This window comes from Camelina sativa, chromosome 12 (assembly GCF_000633955.1).
Source record: "Camelina sativa cultivar DH55 chromosome 12, Cs, whole genome shotgun sequence".
Lineage (NCBI taxonomy): Eukaryota > Viridiplantae > Streptophyta > Magnoliopsida > Brassicales > Brassicaceae > Camelina > Camelina sativa.
The window spans coordinates 11,883,006-11,893,804 of record NC_025696.1 but is presented as its reverse complement, the minus strand read 5'-3'; the positions used below and the strand labels follow the sequence as shown (position 1 = coordinate 11,893,804).

At 42.8% G+C, this 10,799-nt stretch overlaps 1 pseudogene; it reads right to left on the bottom strand.

The window, feature by feature from the left end:
* LOC104733419 overlaps positions 5,432-10,799 on the bottom strand; it is a 24,189-nt pseudogene continuing 18,821 nt past the window's right edge.

Sequence of the window (10,799 nt, the reverse complement as noted above, 5' to 3'; positions counted from 1 at the left end):
GAATCTAGGGTTTGTGGAAAACTCTAAGAGGTATAAAAGGAAGAGGTGGTAGCAAAGAGAAGCTCACGCACCCTAGACCTAAAATTGAGAGAAGCACACATGTTGTGTGTGGTGTTGTCCCACCGACAAGATAGAGAATCTGTTGGTGGTTTTTGTAGAGGTTCACACTCGTCGGAAAAGACAAAGAGTGGTGGTTCCTTTAGTTCATGTAGATAAGAGTGGTAGGCACAAGTGTGTGCTAGATACCATTGGCAAATGTGACTTTTGCGTTCTTATTCTAGTGAATGATTCTGGACTTGGTCCCGGGGATGTAGGTTATCCGAACCCCGTTAACAAATCTCTTTTGTCGTCTCTTCACTATCCTTTCATCTCTCTGTTAAGCATCTCTCATACATATCTGTCATACAAGTCTGTAGATCTAGCACGCATCTCATTCTTTCATTCAAAACTTAAAATACGATAGCAACATGAATGGAGGTGAAAGTGAAAGTGTAAAATGTATATGAGATAATAGCTTGGCTAAATGATTTGTTTTTATTGTGTAATACATTGTCAGCAAAGAAAACCATTTGCTAAGTCGGGCGTATTCCATCAGAGCTTAATCCACATGAAGAAATAAATATTTGTATTGGATTCTAAATTATAAAAAATTTTGAAAAGTTCAACAAAATCATTAAAAGTGAATAAGTGAAAGATTGTTAAAAATTGGTAGAGAGTTTTATTGATTAGTTTTCTAAAATTGTGTAAAGTGCTCCAAACAATTCATGTATTTTTGTGATACTTTTCATGACTTTACTTTGTAAACAAAGTGTCTAAAATCATGAACCAATTACAGAATAATTGAATTCATTGACATTCCTAGATTATTTTGTTTTAATTGAATAACACAAAACTTTTAATGACTTTATAAAAGTCTGAATCCAATAACCCAAATTTGTTAAGATTTTAAATGACTTTTTATAAATCACAAACTAATAACACTAAACTTTAACAGAGTTTAACAAAATTTTGATCTAATAACAACAGATTCTACATAATATTTAAAATTTTTAAAACTCTATTCAAATCTCAAACCAAAAACCCCCACTAAACTTTAGGAAAAAAAATCTATAGTAAATCAATACAATAAAAGAAGAAGAAGTTTCTCTCATGTGTTGACACATCAGCGTTTTAGTTGAAGGAGGAGTTGACACATCAATTAATCATACCACGAAGTCCATCGTGATCATGTCCGAGACACTGGGAATCATACCACGAAATCTATCGTGATCATGTTCCACTTCCACTATGGAATGGGTAAATTCTATAACAAGCCACTCGGAACTTGATGCTCAACATTCACTAACTCGCAAACATCACACCTCGTGACCCAGTCAGCTACGTCCTTCATCTTGATCTGATGATAATACCGTTTGAGATCACGATACATCTTAGTCGCTCCTAGATGAATAAAGAACATGCTAGCATGTGCCTCCCTCAAAATCTCACGCCTCAACTTCTCATCTTTAGGCACGCAAATCCGACCATACACAAGAATGATACTATTGACGGAGACCTGATACTTCAAACCAACATCCCTCGAGGCATTCACCAGCCCTACATCCTTCTCCTAAGCCAACCTCACTCTGCTCAGTCCGCTGCCTCCAGTCCCAAAGACTCCTGTGAAATAGAACACAACCTCAATTCACTAATCTCACCCACCAGAGACTCCATATCCTGCTCCCAAGCTGAAGCCACCTACTTCCCAGCAAAAGCCACCCGCTTCTGACTCAGAGCATCAGCAACCAGGTTAAAGGATGGTAAGCTATCTCCAGATCATAATCTGTCACCAACTATATCCACCGCCTCTACCTCAAATTTTTCTCAGGCTGAGTGAAAATGTATTTCATGCTCTTATGAACTATAAACACATGTACCTTCCCGCGATAAAGATAAGAACACCAAATCTTCAGGGAAAAAAACACAGCAGCCATCTCCAAGTCATGAGTAAGATAATTCTCCTCATGCTTTTGCAACTACCGCGAAACATAGGCAATAACTTTCCCATGCTGCATCAACACGCACCCGAAGCCAACTCTGGACGCATCTATAAAAATCACATAAGGCTCACCCTGCTCTGGCAAGTCAACACTGGCGTAGTGGTCAACATCTCCTTCAGGCTTATGAAACCCTCTTCACACTCTTGTGACCACACAAGCGGAACATCCTTCCATGTCAACCTGGTCATCGGTTGTGTCTTGCTCGCAAAACCCCACACAACCCTCCTGTAATAGCCCACCAAACCAAGGAAACTCTTGATCTCTATAGTATTCTATGGTCTAGGCCAATCACTGATAACTTGAAACTTCTCTGAATCTACAAAAACTCCTTCTGCATACACAATATGACCCCAAAATCTCATCTCTCTCTGCCAGAAACTGCACTTACTTAACTTAGCAAACAACTTTTGTTCCCGAGGCTTCTACAAAACTACTCACAGATACACCGCATGCTCATTAGAACTCTTGGAATACAGCAGGATATCATCGATGAAGATAATGACAGACACATCAAGAACTCTTGAAATACACAGTTCACCACCCTCATAAACGTTGTTGGTGTGTTTACTCAACCTGAAAGGCATCACCACGAACTTATAATGTCCATACCTCGTCCTGAAAGTCAATTTTTCCTCATATCTGCCTCATCTATCGGAATCTGATGATAACCTGATGTCATATCAATCTTGGAGAACCAAGTAGCACCTCTCAACTGATCCCACAACTCATTGATCCCGAATCGGGATACTTGTTTTTCACAATGACCCGATTCAGATCCCGATAATCAATGCACAAGCGGAAACTTGCGTCCTTCTTCTTAACAAACAACACTGGTGCTCCCCACGGTGAAACACTAAGACGAATGAATCCTTTGCTCAATAAATCCTTCAGCTGCTTCTTCAACTCTAGCAACCTAACAAAATCCTAATGATCCAACTCTAGCAACCTAACAAAATCCAGGCTCCAATCAAATGAGCCAATAGAACATCCTCTTCTTCATTGCTTTGATTTCATGATCACACTTTGTCTTTACTTGCACCACAAACAACAATTGAGATGCGTGAGTATTATCACAAATACTCAGTGAGGCGATCCTCCCATCTACTCGGCTATACACACAAGCGAAAAGACAAACACAAACAATACACAAAAGCAAGCAAACCAATCAGACTTGAACACATGTGTCGAACGATACTCCTCGTCGTCACAATCAATGATTAACCCTTGCATCGATCAATGCAGTCTCGCGTCTCCACCAAAACCCTCGTTGCATTGGTCGATGCAATCACGCATCTCCACCAAAACCCTCCTTGCGTCGATCGATGCAGTCGTGCGAACCATCGCAAACAAGATATCCCTTGACTGCTCTCGGCTCCAACCTTTAAGACATCGTCAGTGATGCTACCATTCTCAACAGGCCACATACACTACGACAAACACCCACAAATAAGCACACAAGCAATCAAAACACACATCTAATTACTTAGATAAGCCATGGTCCCGCACTCACCTCTTAAACAAGATAATTCTGACACAACCACAATGAAAATCACACCACCAACCGCTTCTCTCACGCCTCTTGACTCGGATCTCCACTCCCACATACAGATCACACAAGAACAGACACAAAAGCTTCAAAGGAAAAGACTTTAGAACTCTCAGGAACTTTTAGGAATTGTTCTTTCACTAAATGAGGAGGAAATAGGTTATCCAACCCTAAAAACGTTGGCCTTTCACCTTATATACAACCCCCAGAATAAACCAGCTCAAACCGAGAATTTTAAAATCGAAAAAAACCTCCTGCTAATTTATGGTGTTAATCGACGCACTCCTTGCACCAAGCGACACTCATACCAAATCCACAAATCTTGGTTCGTGGATGTTACACTAGTCTGGGTTTAGAAACCCTTTCAGTCACTATGAATTCCAAATAGGTCATCAAAGCCATCAAATTGGAGCATCCTTCAATGGAGCTTCATGACATTCTATATGATATCCTTTTTGTTAGTTTAAGCGGAAGTAGAGATAGAAATGTGAGAATGGAGTGAGTGAAGAACAAAGAGAATAATGATAGAATGATATTCTATTAGTGTATCCATTACAATGTCAGCTACAACCCTTTAAATAGGAGAACAACTAGGGTTACATATTTTGATCCCAATGGTGATAGTGACCGGTCATGGTACCCTAGGATGAAGCCAACCCGTGATTATGTTCCCCCTTATCTCCTAACGGCTACAATAGGCATTCTATATCCTTCTCATGGGCCTTAGACCACCAGGCCTCTATTCTCTTCCATATGTTTTGATAGAACTCGGCCTTATCGAACATTGTACGGACAACCGTACAGAGACGACTAAGTCCCAAGGTGGTTCATGATCAATACTTTTTCTATCCTTTAATTTTCAGAAAATTTCTTTTAATTGCATCCTGAGGGGAGACAATCAAGAAGCTGATGTCCTTGCAAAAGAAGCTTTATGAAGTCTGGTAAGCGAGACTTAGTTTTATTTAATGAAAACCCACTGGAAAAAACAACTCCATCATAATGAAAAATGTCAATCAATATACAACAAAACGTTATGTCATATCATATTTATAAAATAAATCATAATTAAAATAAAAAGACAAAACAAATTAAATAAATAAATTATGTTGGTTTGAGTTTATAAAAGAATGATTAGAGTGTAAATTTACAATTAAACAATATTATATGTCGGTTTGGATTTACAAAAGAGTGATTAGGGTTTAGATTTTACAATTAAACAAAATTATATGTCGGTTTGGGTTTACAAAATAGTGATTAGGGTTTAGATTTTAAAACGAAATTATATGTCGGTTTGAGTTTACAAAAGAGTGGTTAGGGTTTAGAGTTTAGATTTTACGATCAAACAAATTTATATGTCGATTTAAATTTATAAAAGAGTGGTTAGGGTTTAGATTTTACAATTAAACAAAATTGTATTTCAATTTAGGTTTATAAAAGAGTGGTTAGGGTTTAAATTACACAAATAAACAAAATTATATGTTGGTTTAGACTTATAAAAAAGTAATTTGGATTTAGATGTTATAATTAAAAACTATAATATAATGTTTAGAATTAATAACTTTAAAATTAAATGATATACAGATTTTGGTTTTTTAATTAATAATTTGTTTCCTCAATTAAGTGGGGGTGAATAAGAGAGGTTCACCCCTAGGGATGAATCCAAGAATTGTCCCATCATAAACCATGTAGTGACCAAGTTAAAGTCTCTCATGAATCAAATATTAATTTTTGGCAAAAGAAAAATGATTACTAAAATAAAACCATAACCACATATTTAAATAAAAAATCTTGTTGGTTTTAGTTAAATTGTATAGAGTTTAATAATCCAATACGATTTAAACCGAAGCTAAATTCCTGTAACTCCACCGAGGCAATATAAGAAGTGAGCGATGTTGAGTTTCTCCTTTCTGGTGTAGATACTCCCTTTACACCTGCCATCTCTTCGGGCTGCCATTTCGATAAGAAAGTACAGCTGCTTGATTGGAATCTATATGTAAGATGTGATCCAATGTTTAATTAGAAGTATGGTCATATCATAATTACAGTCCCTTTGGTTTGTCAGTTCTAATAAAATAGTACATAATAATAACTAAAGACACAATGAGATCGAGACCACATACATAATTAAGGGCTTTGGAAGCTTCTTCGATATCATCCTCTGAGAACACATCTAGTTGCTCCAGCACCTGAAGCATGAAACATGTTAGAAAGACCAGGACTGTTGTGATGCACCAACATGACCCATTTACATATGTTTTTTCCTATAGAAACTTTGGATTAAAAAAAACGAAAGTAAACATACAGTAGCCTTATATATGTTGGATCTAACCGTTTGGGGTAGATCCCACCCCAACAAAAGGCCTAGCCCAGCAAAAGGCCCAAAATAGGCCTCTCAAGGAAGGAGGGGTGTTATGGTCTTTTGCTGAACGAACCGACACGATTCCCTATAAATGCAGGCGTACGGCCTTTGAAAAAGAGGATGGGAAAAAAAGGCAAGAGAAGTAGTACAGCAAGTACAAGAGCCCCAGCTCGTCCAAGCAGAAGTCAACGGTTTTAGAATCAATGGCTCGAAGAATCGACGAGATAACAGCTCGTCTATTATCCTCGTCCACGTTTGTAGCTCGTTTACGTCGTGTTGTAACCCGTCTTTTGTGTCTCGCACCAATATAATAAAAGAGAACTTCGACCCTCCTTTGACCGAACTAAACATACTAATTGTGACTGATCCTGACATCAACAATTTGGCGCGCTAGGTAGGGGGAGCCAAGTCGAATTTTTCTAAAGAATTGAAGAACGGACCTACACAGACTAGACGAGATGACAGTAATTAACAAGGAAAGAAGCAAAGAAGCAAGCTCGTCGGGGGGAACGACTACCCCGGCAACGGAGCAAACGGAGCAGACAGTCCTCCCCACACCGGATGCTCCAAGGAAGGTCGTCACGGTGGAAAGCCCAGAGACTTTCGTCATAGCAACAAACCTGGCGACCCCTGCGACTGCAGAACCAGCACAGGCCCCAACGCAACTTACGTTGCTCGGCAATCAGCCCATCTCCAGCATAGACGAGCTGTTCCGCGGAATCCTAACACGCCTCGACCAGCAAGAAGAGCGAACTAACAGCCGGTTGGATGCACTCACCGCGGCACAGTTTAACACGCAAGATGGAATCAATCATCTCCACAATGCTCGGCTCAACCCAATGAACTTCAACTCGGCAAGAACAACGCCAGGGTCGTATGTGCAAACCAGTGGATTAGAACGTAACCCTGCCCAACGCCTTACCGAGCGAAATAACGAAGTGACAGATCTAACGAAGGACGCCGAGCTAAAAGTAATTAAAGAGCAAATGAAAGAAATGGCAGCGATGATCCAGAAAGCAACGGATAAGGCACCCGAAGTCGGACTTATGCTCGAAGCAACACAGCGAACTCCATTCACTCGAAAACTCGCTACAACAGCGGTCAAACGGGCAGTCAAGCCAAGGTTGGGTCACTATGACGGAACGGTCGACCCGCAAGATTTCTTGCTCACCTTCGGCGTAGCCCTCGGCCCTTTACGATTCAGCCCGGCGGAATACGACGCTGGAGCTTGTCAAGTTTTCGCCGAGCATCTAACGGGAACCGCCTTGAGCTGGTTCTCGAGACTCCCACCTGGATCCATCGATGGTATCAGGAAGCTGATAACTGAGTTTTTGAAGCAGTTTTCGGTTTTGATCGAGGACAAGAATTCCCACGCTGACTTGTATGCCTTAACTCAGTATAAGGGCGAATCGCTACGGTCCTTTATCGGACGATTCAAGGAGATCTACGTCAATATTTCAATTCCGGATGCTACCGCAATCGTTGCACTTCGAAACGCGCTCTGCAATGAATCTCGATTCAAGGAAGAACTATCTTTAACGCACGTCGACACCGTAGCCGAGGCATTGCTCCGAGCTGCGAAACACATTGAACACGAAGAGGAGACGGCTATCAACGCCAAGAAGCATTCTTCAGAGGCAAGTGCGATAACTAAACAGCCTGTAGCCGCAGCTCCAAAGGTCGATTACATCGAACCTCGACAACATTTCACCAAAAACCAAGATCGAACTCGTCGAACCTTTGCAATCGGCGAAAACAAGTATATCCGGAAGGAGGGAGGTGAAAATAGTGCAACCCCGTATTGCGACTACCATCAAAGTACCACCCATACGACTGACAAATGTCATTACCTCCAGAAGGTCTTAATGGAGCGATACAAGAAAGGGACAATAGTCGTCGAGCCCGATAGAAGCAAGACGGTCTGACCTGGACGAAGCGATGCCAAGCACGCTGAAAATATCGCTCGAAAATATGTCAAAGATTCCAAGATACTTGCCGATCAAATCGAAGACGAGATGGAAATTCAAAATCTACTCGCCGACCGACGCGAAGACAGCGGTCACGAAAAACGACCGCATACAGATCGCAAGCCCGACCAACGCCCTCCAACGATAAGACGGATCAACATGATAATGGGCGGACTAGCCGGATGCAACGATTCGGTCAGAGCGATCAGAGATTATACCAAGAAGGCCGAAATGACGAAATCTTGGCTGTCAAGGTTCGAGGCTGAAAGCATGCCAATCACTTTTGACGGAAAAGATCTAGAAGGTTTGGACTTGCCGCATAACGATCTGTTGGTCGTCGAGCTCTTGATCGGTGAAAGCGAGGTGACAAGAATATTGATCGACACCGGAAGCTCGGTCAATGTCATCTTCAGAGACGTCTTGGCAAAAATGGAAGTCGGTGAAAGCGACATTATGCCAGAATGTCATTCTCTGACGGGCTTCGATGGCGATCACCTTATGTTCGTTGGCACCATCATCTTACCAATCTTCGTCGGGGGGATAGCCAGATACTTTTGGTTCGCGGTTATTGACAAGCCGACGATCTACAACGTTATCCTTGGCACTCCATGGCTTCACAAGATGAAAGCTGTCCCGTCGACGTATCATCAGTGTGTTAAGTTCCCAACTTCAAAAGGAGTATACACACTACGTGGCAATCAGCAAACCGCTCGGGCCTGCTTCCTGATCGAGCATAAAATTTGCACCGGAAATAAATTATAGCAATCAAAGCAGCGGGTCGGCGACGATAGCACGTCGCCGACAGAAGGGAAGCCAACTGCTGTCCAGCAAGGCATTGCCGTGGTCGAGGAGGTGAGCCTTGACGAGAACGACAAAAAACGATGCGTGAATATCGGCACAGAGATAACATCCGCCATGCGAAGCGAGTTGATACTTTTCCTCAAAACCAACATCTCGACATTCGCATGGAGCATGACTGACATGAAGGGGATCGACCCAAGCGTCACGACCCACGAACTCAATGCCGACCCAACACATAAGCCGGTCAAGCAGAAATGGCGCAAGCTAGGTCCCGAACGATCACAAGCAGTGAACGACGAAGTTGACAAACTCCTTGGCGCCGGGTCAATCGTAGAAGTAAAGTATCCTGAGTGGTTAGCTAACCCGGTGGTCGTCAAAAAGAAGAACGGAAAGTGGCGAGTCTGCGTAGATTTTACCGATCTTAATAAGGCTTGCCCGAAGGATAGCTTCCCATTGTCACGGATTGATCAACTCGTCGAAGCAACCGTAGGCAATGAGCTGTTCACCTTTATGGACGCCTTCTCTGGTTACAACCAGATTCTAATGCATAAGGACGACCAGGAGAAAATGTCGTTCATCACAGATAGAGGGACCTATTGTTATAAGGTTATGCCTTTCAGCCTGAAAAATGCCGGAGCAACGTATCAACGACTAGTCAATAAAATGTTCGCCGAACAACTTGGCCGGACAATGGAAGTCTATATTGATGACATGCTCATCAAATCACAACTCGCAAAGGATCATATCACTCATCTGCGACAGTGTTTTGATACCCTAAACAAATATGGGATGAAGCTGAATCCGGCCAAATGCACGTTTGCAGTTAAGTCCGGCGAATTCCTTGGGTACCTGGTAACCAGACGAGGCATCGAGGCAAACCCAAAGCAAATCAAGGCAATCATCGATTTGCCACTACCAAAGAATGTTAGAGAAGTGCAACGACTAACTGGACGGATCGCTGCTCTAAATCGTTTTATATCCAGATCAACCGACAAGTGTCTACCATTTTACCAGCTTCTCAAAACCAAGGGAAAGTTCGAGTGGACCGAAGCCTGTCACAGCGCGTTCAACGAGCTAAAGAACTATTTATCGACCCCACCGATCTTAGCAAAGCCGGAGCTTGGCGAAATCTTATTTCTTTATATTGCGGTCTCAGAGTCGGCCGTCAGTGGTGTACTTGTTAAGTACGATCGGGGAGAGCAACGACCCATCTTTTATATAAGCAAATCACTCGACGACGCGGAAACTCGCTACCCGACAGTCGAGAAGGTTGCCCTGGCAGTCGTTACGTCCGCAAGAAAGCTCCGACCGTATTTCTAGTCACACACTGTCGCTGTCCTGTCCAACCAACCTTTACGGTCTATACTGCATAGCCCGAACCAATCTGATCGACTGACGAAATGGGCAATCGAACTTAGCGAGTACGACATCGAGTATCGAACTCGTCCGGCTGCAAAGTCCCAAGTACTCGCCGACTTTTTGATCGAGCTACCGTTTGGGGAAGCCGAACAAACACCCACTGACCCGTCAGATGACCGGTGGACCCTGCATGTGGACGGAGCATCCTCTCATCTTGGGTCAGGAATAGGGATTCGACTAACTTCGCCGACCGGAGAAATTTTGGAACAATCCTTCCGTCTCCGATTCCAAGCAACCAACAACGTCGCCGAGTATGAAGCACTCATCGCCAGGCTTAAGCTCGCCAACGGAATGCAGATCAAGCGAATACGAGCTTTTTGCGAATCTCAGCTCGTCACCAACCAGTTCAGCGGCGAATACGAAACCAAAAGCGAACGTATGGCCGCCTACCTTGACGTCATTAGGATTTTGTCAAAACACTTTGACGAGTTCAAGCTCATCAAAATCCCCAAAGGAGACAATGCTCCGGCCGATGCTTTAGCAACACTCGCCTCGACGTCGGATCCTGATCTTCGACGAATCATCCCGGTAGAAAGCATCGATACGCCGAGCATAAGTGAAACACACGCCAAGACCTACCTCACACTCCACCAGCCCAATGAAATCATGACCACTTATCGAACGATGAGGTCACGCCGAGGATGCGAACCAGCATCTGACACCGACGC